This window comes from Lontra canadensis, unplaced genomic scaffold (genome assembly GCF_010015895.1).
Source record: "Lontra canadensis isolate GAN:19392208 unplaced genomic scaffold, GSC_riverotter_1.0 scaffold6, whole genome shotgun sequence".
NCBI classification, from domain to species: Eukaryota; Metazoa; Chordata; class Mammalia; order Carnivora; family Mustelidae; genus Lontra; species Lontra canadensis.
Genome location: NW_022631000.1, coordinates 26091256 through 26101340, shown reverse-complemented (window position 1 = coordinate 26101340; position 10085 = coordinate 26091256). Strand labels below are relative to the sequence as shown.

General features: G+C 38.6%; 1 pseudogene; it reads left to right on the top strand.

Moving 5' to 3' along the window:
* Nucleotides 1–1998: 1998 nt before the first annotated feature.
* LOC116864776 lies at nt 1999–9141 on the top strand (annotated as a pseudogene).
* Nucleotides 9142–10085: the final 944 nt, after the last annotated feature.

Sequence of the window (10085 nt, the reverse complement as noted above, 5' to 3'; positions counted from 1 at the left end):
TGTACTTTTATGAAGCATGTTATTGGATTCTTTATGAACCACTCCTCTCTGCCCACCCCTTGGTGACATCCACTATTATATGTTCTCTGGCAAAAATGTGGCAATCCTGAGCTGACCTTTTGATTTCATTCTCAGCTAGTGCCTCTAGCAGATTACACATGAAGTCCTCACTATGGCAAATATGCTTTTTTTTTTTTTTTTTTTTTTTTTTGGTGAGGGAAAGGCAGTACTTTCAATAGCTGTGTTCCACAGTTTTCACTTGACTTAAAGGAACGTAAACCCCCTCGATTGTCAAATTATAGAATTTCAGCTTGCTTCTACTATGACTTCTCTTCTCTTTACCTCATTCGTGTAGGGGGAGCTCGAGGCATCCTCCCAGTTTCAAAACTTTCAATGTGAGAGTCAAGTTGCTGTTTCCTGGCTGCCAAAACTCTAGGAGGCAACAGGTCAAGCTCTCCTAAAATGTCAATAGTCTCCACCCTGATAGCAAGGCCCTGGGTTTCTGAGCTCAGGAACACGCAATCTGGGAGTAAGAAATTAATTTCTCTTCCTTGACCCCAACTTCTTCTAATCTCTTCAAGGATTTTTAGAGCTTTCTAATTTGCTTTAAGGGGTACCTACAAGGAGGAGAGGGAAATCCTCACAGTTATCCTTATTCTTACAAATTCCTTCATCTAAAGAAATCCTGTCCTCACTGATACACCTTTAGCCTTAATCTATATAGGTTTCCGGTGAGTAATGGCTGCTGGGTTAGTTTGGCTTTCTTTTCATCAGTCCCATTGTGATGTATGCAGTACCTCTCTTTGGACTGTGGCATTTGGATTAGCAACCAATAGCATAAACAGTGTGGCTTTAGCCAAGGTTATAACAGGAAAAATCCCTGTCCCCTTCTGAATGTTGTTATGCTTTTCCTTACAGGCTGTGAAATGACCAAGCCACTATTTAACCCAAATTAAATACTGGCTTTGTGACCTAGAAATAGTAAAGTGATTCATCCAGAATTCTGTTCCTTTATGGTTTATGGAATACCAGTGTAAAGGTTTGCAAAGAAGTGCAAACCTATTATTTAAGATGAGAGATGGGCTTTTAGAGATGTCTCAAAATTATCATTGTTTAAGTTATGTGGAGGCTCAGAACTCTTTCTCTTTTTTGTACCTGGCTTCCTTTTTTTAAAAATATTTTTTTATAAACATATAACGTATTATTAGCTGTCTGAGCTTTATTAAATGAAGTTTTTATAGTTTCAAATTTTTCTTTCCCTTTTATACCAACTAAAAATCTTTTAGCAGCTATTCATTGTGCATTGGCCAGAGTCCATCTTTATTCACTTGGGTATTTTAAATCTCTTGTTATTAGATCATAAGCCTTGTGGACAGTCTTATTTTTATTCTATTCCAACTTATTTGATCCATTTTATATAATCTACTGCCCAAACACTCTCCCATGATTTTATTTATATAATCTTTACACCTGGAATTCTTGTCCTTTTCATTCTACCTTATTTCTATTTATTCTTTAATAAAATCTCTCTAATACATCAACACAGAATGGATGGATGGTCCTTGTACAGAATTGCTAGTATGTTTTTATTTTTTTCTGCTTATGAGACACAATTAGTTGGCTATACATTATTTTTTTTCTTCAGTCACTAGTATTGAGCCACTACCCTATTCAGAACACCACTACCCTATTCAGAATGCATGTAGTAATTTGTCTTCCCAACAGCATTGTAATCCGTGAGGCTTTGCCTTACATTCATAGAACTCTGCCTTGAAGGTACTTATTAAATCTTATATTTTTATTGATTCACATATGAGAGAATTGATAGAGCAGCCAAGAAAAGAGAATTTTTATATCTGCAGACTAAAAAAATAGCTGAATTTTAAGAACAGAATTAAGAGGTTCTCTTAAAACAACCACTTGAGAGTCACACTGTAAGAGGCAACAAGCTTTCCTCTTCTTCTCTGCCATCTGGTTGGCAGCCACAAAGCAGCAACCATGCATGAATGCATCTCCATCCATGCTGGCAAGGCTGGTGTCCAGATTGACAATGCCTGCTGGGAGCTCTATTGCCTGGAACATGGCATCCAGCCCAATGGTCAGATGCCAAGTGACAAGACCACTGGGGAAGGTGATGACTCCTTCAATACCTTCTTTAGTGAAATGGGTGCTGGCAAACATGTGCCCAGGGTAGTATTTGGAGACCTGGCACCCATAGTAATTGATGAAGTTCACAATGGAACCTACTGCTGGCATTTCCACCCTGAGCATCTCATCATAGGCAAGAAAGATATTGCTAATAACTGTGCCCAAGGACACTACACCATTGACAAGGAGATCATTGACCTTCTCATCACCTCTCTCTGTCGATTATGACAAAAAGTCCAAGGGGAAGTTCTCCATTTATCCAGCCCCCCAGGTTTCCACAACTGTAGCTAAGCCCTACAATTCCATCCTCCCTACCAACACCACCATGGAGCACTCAAACTGTGCCTTTATGGTAGACAATAAGGCCATCTATTACATCTGTCATAGAAACCTTAATATTGAATGCTTAACCTACACTAACCTGAATAGGTTGATAGGTCAAATTGCTCCATCACTGCTTCCCTAAGAATTGATGGAACCCTGAATGTTGATCTGACAGAATTCCAGACCACCGGCTGTTCTGTCCCCATATCCACTTTCCTCTGGTTATATATGCTACTGTCATCTCTACTGAGAAAGCCTACCATGAATAGCTTTCTGTAGCAGAGACCACCAGTGTGTGCTTTGAGACAGTCAACCAGATGGTGAAATGTGCCCCTCGCCATGGTAAATACATAGCTTGTTGTCTGTGGTACCATAGACACATGGTTCCAAAAGATGTCAACATTGCCATTGCCACCATCAGGACCAGTGTACCATCCACTTTGTGGACAGGTGCTCCTCTGGCTTCAAAGTTGGCACTGGTTCCCAGTATTCCAATGTGCTACCTGGTAGAGACCTGGCCAAAGTACAGTGAACCGTGTGTATGCTGAGTGGCACCATAGCTATTGCTGAGGCCTAGGCTTGCCTGGACCACAAGTTTGACCTGATGGATGCCAAACATGCCTTTGTTCACTGGTATGTGGGTGAGGCCATGGAGGAAGGAGAGTTTTCTGAGGAAAGGACTACTAAAGTTAAAGATGTCACAAAGGTTTGTCTCCCTCTCTGATTTTTTCCCATCCTGTTTTCCCTCCCTTCCCCTATGGTCATCTGTGCTATTCCTTATATTCTACATATGAGTGAAACATATGTTAATTGTCTTTCTCTGCTTGACATATTTCACTGAGCATAATCCCCTCCAATTCCATCCACATCAGTGCAAATCGTACGTATTCATCTTTTCTGACAGCTAGGTAATATTCCATTGTATAGATGAACTGCATCTTTATCACAAATAATGAGTCATTGAACACTACATTAAAAACTAAGATGTACTATATGTTGACTAACTGAACTAAATCAATCAGTCAATCAATCAATCAAACAGCTTCCCCTCTGCCAAAAAAAAAAAAAAAACATGTCACAAAGGTGCTGCTTTTACAGGGAAGCTTACTCTGTTTTAAACATTGAAATGTTGTGCTCTTACCAGCTAATTTGTATGTAACAGTGTACACTCTCACACACAATTACTGACCTATGCTTTAAAACATGACTTTTTGTTATATCTACCCAAGCTGGAGGGGAGTTCGATGGGGGGATGGGGTAATTGGGTGATGTGTATTAAGGAGAACACTTGATGTAATGAGCACTGAGTGTTGTATGGAGCTGATGAATCACTGAACTCTATCTCTGAAACTAATAATACAGTATATATTAACTAAATTGAGTTTAAATAAATAAAAAAAGCAAAAAGCAAAAAAAAAAAAAAACACCAATAAACAAAACATGATGCTTTGTTGTAGACTCAAGTTGACCATTTCTCTGGTGAGTTTGAATAAAGTATTCCCTGTCTTAAATGGAAAAAAAAGAATAGAGTTAAAATAATCTAATTTTTTCTTTTAGGAAGCATATGCATGAAAAAAGATATCTGGAAAACAATTCATCAAAGAAGCTGTAACAACTTGCTATGACATATTTTCTGTTATCAACTACTATCAACTGGGCAAGTGGCAGTGGTGGGTCAGTGCAACAAGAATCAGAGAGGATCGTTTTGTTTTTCTCCTTCCCCCTGCCCTCCTCCTCCTCTTCATCTCATTTTGATTAGATCACATTATATAATGTTTAGTAAACTTTGTCATTCAGAGCATCATCATAAAAGACAAAGATGAGGGGTAGAGTCTTTTCCAAGACCACAGAGTGTATATCTAGCTCATTTATCTATTTATTTATTTATTTTGGCATTTATGTTATTAGTTAGAAAAACGAGTTAATACAGATCCTATACAGTTATACCCAGAATGTACCACACCCACTTACTCAAGCTCAAGAGGTCATAATATTCTAACTCTTCCCTCTGTTTCCATCCTTGGCCCCCTTCAATCCATTACAATTTCAGAAACTGATGTGATACTTTAAATTATATTTCACACCATTTTCTTTTCCAGCCTAAATCTGACAATAATCTTCCATAATATTCAAATTAAAGCCAGGATCCTTACAATTAACTCCAAGTTACTGTATGACTACTCATCACTGTCCATTGCATCCACCCTATAATTCCGTTTCACCTGGCACTATTCTCCCCCTTTCTCTTTCACCTGCAGCAACTCCTTCACAGGGCCTTTGCACTTGTTGTTGTATCAACCTGCAAATCTCTTCCCAACAGGTGTCCCATGACCTTATCTTATACTTTTTTAAGCTTTCTTACTTTTCCAAATATCACCTTCCCCTCTGTCACCCTATATACAATGACATTTCCCCACCTTTTTCACAGTTTTATTTTCTTCCCCAGTTCTACATATTTACTAACTTCCTTTATTTCTTACCTTTTCTCCTCCAATGGGATATAGATTCCATAAGCACAGGAAGTTTTGTGTGTTATGTTCATTATTACATCCCTAGCATGCAGCACAGCACTTGATACTAAATAGGAGCTCAATGAATATTTGTTGGATGAATGAATGCGTACCTATAGGAATGCCAGAGTACCAAGGCAATGGGGGTTATACAGCAATGTATAAAACATAATCTTTATGTTCAAGGAGTTCACAATATGCTGAAGGAGATCACTATGAACACAATGAAGATAAAACAAGCCCCAAATAGGTTACAAAGAAGTATTATGGTAAAGACTGTCCCAATAAGTAATAATTGTGCTTAATCCTGAAGAACAAGATCTGGTTAATATAAGAAAATGGAGTTAAAACCCAATTTTTGCCCAATAATAGAGCACAAGTAAAACAGTAAGTCAGTGTTAGGCAAATATGTTGCCTGTTGAGATAGAGTTGATAACGGAGTTTGGTGGAAGTGTTGATATGAGGAAATAGGGTCCAGCTAGAAAGGTTAGATCAGTGCCATGCCAGAGAAGATTTTGAATGTCAGATGAGGGGAGTGAGTGGTATTTTATAGATAGCAGGTTACCTTGTAAAATGTTTGAGCAGAAAAATGAGCTGGCCATGCTTGTGCTTTGGAGGAAAAAATGGGAGTCAGGGAAAGAACAAGGACAGATTAGAAACAGAGATCAGATAGAAAATTATTGAAATAATTGTGGAAGTGCAATGAAGGCTAAAGCAGGTATTGGCAACAGGAGTGGAAATGGAAGGTTAGATTTCAGTGAAAACAGAGGGTAGGATGGAAAGAACTTGGTGACTAATTTAATTTTTATCATAAAAATGCTGTTCATTATCCATGCAGATAATGTTTTGCCCCAACTATCAATGAAAAGTGATCATTGGAATTAAACATTTTATTTGTATTCAGTTCTAGGGTGTGAAAAGATGTTTAGAAACAGAAAGTCTAAGGATCCTTTCTTTACATTGCACTAAGAATTCATATGGAATAAAAATGTACTCCTAGACTGAAATTTCCAGTGATGTCAGAGCTCTGAGTGAGACTAATTTGTGCCTGTAACCATCAGATCCAAACAATGGTCTGGCACATATGGGAAGCCAGTCATCCTCATTGCCTCAATTCCACCAGGGAATGATAAAAGAAAAAAATATTCTTAATGTGAAACATTTCACGCTTATAAAAGGAAGATGAGCAGCTCTCGATGAGAACAAAACCTCCAAAAATATCTCTCAAATTAGAGCAGGAGGCTTGCATACTAGAAGACAAAACACACCAAACAAATAAAGGTGATCAAAACAGGCTCAGAATAGCTGAGCAGCAAACAAAGACAGAAAGGGTTATGTTGGGGACACAGCAACATAATTGGATTCCTCTGCCAATCCTGGTAATTAAAATGGAGACACTCAGTACCTTAGTTGCTCTGCAATCCCATAATATGTTTGAGATTAACAACCCTTGAATCCTGGTTTTACTGCTATATTATTTGAATATACAATACGTATCTCTTGCCATTTTCAGAATACAGAGATCAGGGTTCCTGTAGGGCTGAGAGGATTTAGAAGCAGCTAACGAGAGAGAGTCTGACTCGTGCTCTCCATCTCATTTTCCTCTGCCATGGATATTTGGGCCAAATTTGAACAGAAAACAAACAAACAAAAAAGAGGAAGTAGCAAGCTTGCTTGCAGTGATTTAAACCTTTGCTTTTCTATTTCTGAGAAAAAAAAAAACCAGTTGCTGTTTTGTAGCTTTGTATAGTCACTTCTCTATTTTGTCAGCATGGGGTGTGTGTGTGTGTGTGTGTGTGTGCACGTGTGTGTGTGATCTCACCAGTGTCTTGTAAAAATGAAAGATAAAATGCGTTGTTGGCTTGAGCTGCCTGGCTGGATTATCTGTGAAGGACCATTATCTTCACTGACACTGCCTTACCCGACGAGCTTCAAACCCCCTGTGTCTCTCAGATCCCTGCTGTACCCATCTGCAGAGGTGGGATGAGGTCTCCTCATTGGTCTGTGGCCTTACCTGGCTGGTGCCCACAGGTATCCCACAACTGACTGGCCGTGCCAACCAGTCACATGCAGGAGACTCTGCACATACAAAGACCCCTCTGTTGCTGAAATACTTTTCTGACTTTAGATGGTAATTTTGGCTGAATTCCTGCTTGCAGAATGAGAGCTCCTCCAGGCTCTAGTGGAGGTGCTCGTCAGGCAGCAGAGATGGTATTATTACAAAGGAGATGGGAAGTACATGCCAGTAATTAATATTATGTCTTGCCCCGAAGGTATCCCTGGTCCTTCTGTATGTTAGTTAGCTGATCCTTCAAACCCTTTGAGAGGTAATGATGAAGTTCATATAAACACTGAGCTTTATATGTAATTTCTACTACTAAATGGGAGGGAGGCAAACAAACACATAAAGCACGTTGGTAATGCCTGAGAAAAAAATCTCAGTGATATTGGATACGCAGCCCAGAAGACAGGGACTCCTGAACACTGTATTTTAGGCTAAAGGGGTTGTTTCCAGAAGGTCTGGTCATGGTGACGTGTATCACAAAGAGACCAGGGTAAAAGGAAGTTGAAAGGGCTTAAAGGAAAGCATAGGACGTGTCTGAAATATTTTACTTCTGTTTCCTTCCTGGACTAATAGCTCTTACAGAACAAAACCCAGCCAACAGTAGCTCAGCACTAGTTCAGCATGGCATGGTGAGGAACAGAGCCCAGTTCATAGCTTACCTGTCTGTTTAGTGAAAGAGGAGGTGAGAAGATCCGAGTAAATCAGTGATGATTTTTACCTCAGTGTACACATCTGTCAATCTTTAGCAGGTACTGGTGATAGCCAAGGAACAAGTGAAACTCACACTTTTAAAAATGACTGAAATTATACATAACTACAGTGATGTAAATCAGTGATGATTTTTACCTCAGTGTACACATCTGTCAATCTTTAGTGGGTACTGGTGATAGCCAAGGAACAAGTGAAACTCACACTTTTAAAAATGACTGAAATTATACATAACTACATTTTGTCATTAAAACAATAGGCATTCCTAGGGTAAAATTCTCATCTAAGTATGTGGAAAATCCTATAATTAATGCTTTAATCATTCATTTATTCAATAGATATTTACTGCAAGCTTTGCTACGGCATTGGTCACTGCTGGGTGGTACATGAGATGATCACGGTTTTCAGAGGGTTTTTACACTAGATGATCAACGTGGTCAGATAGTGCTTGAGGAAAATGGGACACTATAAGCAGATGTGAATGATGTTAGGCTAATAAAACATTAGAAGTACTGACAGGAGAGGAAAAGGATGGATTTCTTTTTAAAAATCAAAAAGATGTATCCTTCCATCCTTTCCCCATGTCCTATTTTATTGTTGCAATTTTAAATGGACTAAGAGATTATAGTGGAAAGGGAGCCCAGCAATACAGTCTCATGAATGCTGAATACGATCTTCCCCCAAAGACTCAAAACAGCCGAGAGAAATCTGATGATTCTGTTATTTCTAAGAAGAAATTCCATCCTATCTTGTGATTTAATTTAGTTAAAAAATTCTGATTTGTGATTTACTTCACAAATTCTTCATTACTTCAAGAGGATCATGCCATCTTTTGATCTTCAACAGCCTAATATTTTTAATTCATATGCAATAAAAATAAAACACGACATGCTTTACCTTGAGGATGAAGACAGGGCACTATAAAATAAAACAACTGACGAAGTGTCAAAACTCCTCCAGTATGGACAATCTTTGCATTCATATGACCTTTTTTTTTTTTTAAAGATAGCACCTATTAGAAAAATCAAAATAGATATTTCTGCCCAGAAAAGTCACACTAACCTCTTGTAACTATTAATGTCAGTGGGAAAATACCCTTAATGAAAATAAGAGCAGTACTTCTTCTGAGCACCGATATTGTTCCAATGGCCGCTGGAGTCTGAGTATTTGAGTTCAAGGAGAATTTTAGGATCTGAGACTATCAGGAGAAAAAGGCTCAAGTTTGGGGCTCCATGTGCTCAACAGGAGTTACATTTCATAGCAGTTGCTCCAGGGGCAGAAGAGAAGCAGATGCAGCTACGGAGAGAAGCCGGCCTCTGCTCTGGGATGCTTTCCACAGAGCTGGGGCTCCATGCTGGTGAATGTGGGAGCCGCACAGCATTATGACGGGTGCAGTGGTTCAGTTGTTATTAGGGAGTGTCATTGTGCCCTGATTGCAAGCACTCGAGTGTTCAGAGGGGGAATCAGGGATACCAAATGGAGAAAAACAATACACAGGAGCCTAATATCTTTAAGTGGGTAAATTATCTTTTTCTTGAGAAAGCAGAAAATGTTAATGGCTAAGTCTGCCAAGACATTTTATAATAGAGATAAATAAAGAAACAAAAGATTGTTCCAGTACTTTTGCGTGCAATTAAAGCATGTCATTCAGGACCCTGAATGAATCTAGGATCATGGATATAAATGTATGGATATCATAAAAAGTACAATTTGGCTTGATTTTTGTCTTTAGGAAAAATGCTTTGTACCTGGGGATTTTTTATCTGTGCAGTAATATTTGATATCATATTTCTATCTTGTATCAACATTTGAGCAAAAGTACATTTTATTCCCATTTATTTTCTATTTTTTCCCTCTTACAATCCATCTTAGTGGAGTATCTTTCCATCAAGATTAAATTTTATTAGTCAAAGCTTCTTTTGTTTTAGATGATAAAATAGTTACTGATTTATAAAATTATGTTAGGGAGGAAAAAAATAGAATCTGTGAAATAAGGAGTCCTCAGAAACAACAGAGCTGCTCAGGCTGGACAATGCTGGTTTCGTCTCCCTGTCTCCTCTGCCTCGAAGGGAATGCTTTTACCTGCCTCACTGGAAAAGTTAGGCTTTCTTTCACCTCTGGGTTACTTCAGGATATGCTGAAGGAGAACTGACCTCCTTATCCCCAAACTGTGCCTACACCCAGCAATCCACTGGTCAGATGATAAAAGGCCATAAGTAGAAGTTACTTCTCTGATGTCACAATGGAGTACATTTGATTATTAAAATGATTTCCTAAGTATCCCACTGTCAACCCTCTCATAAACGACAAGTAGATTGATAGAAGAAAAT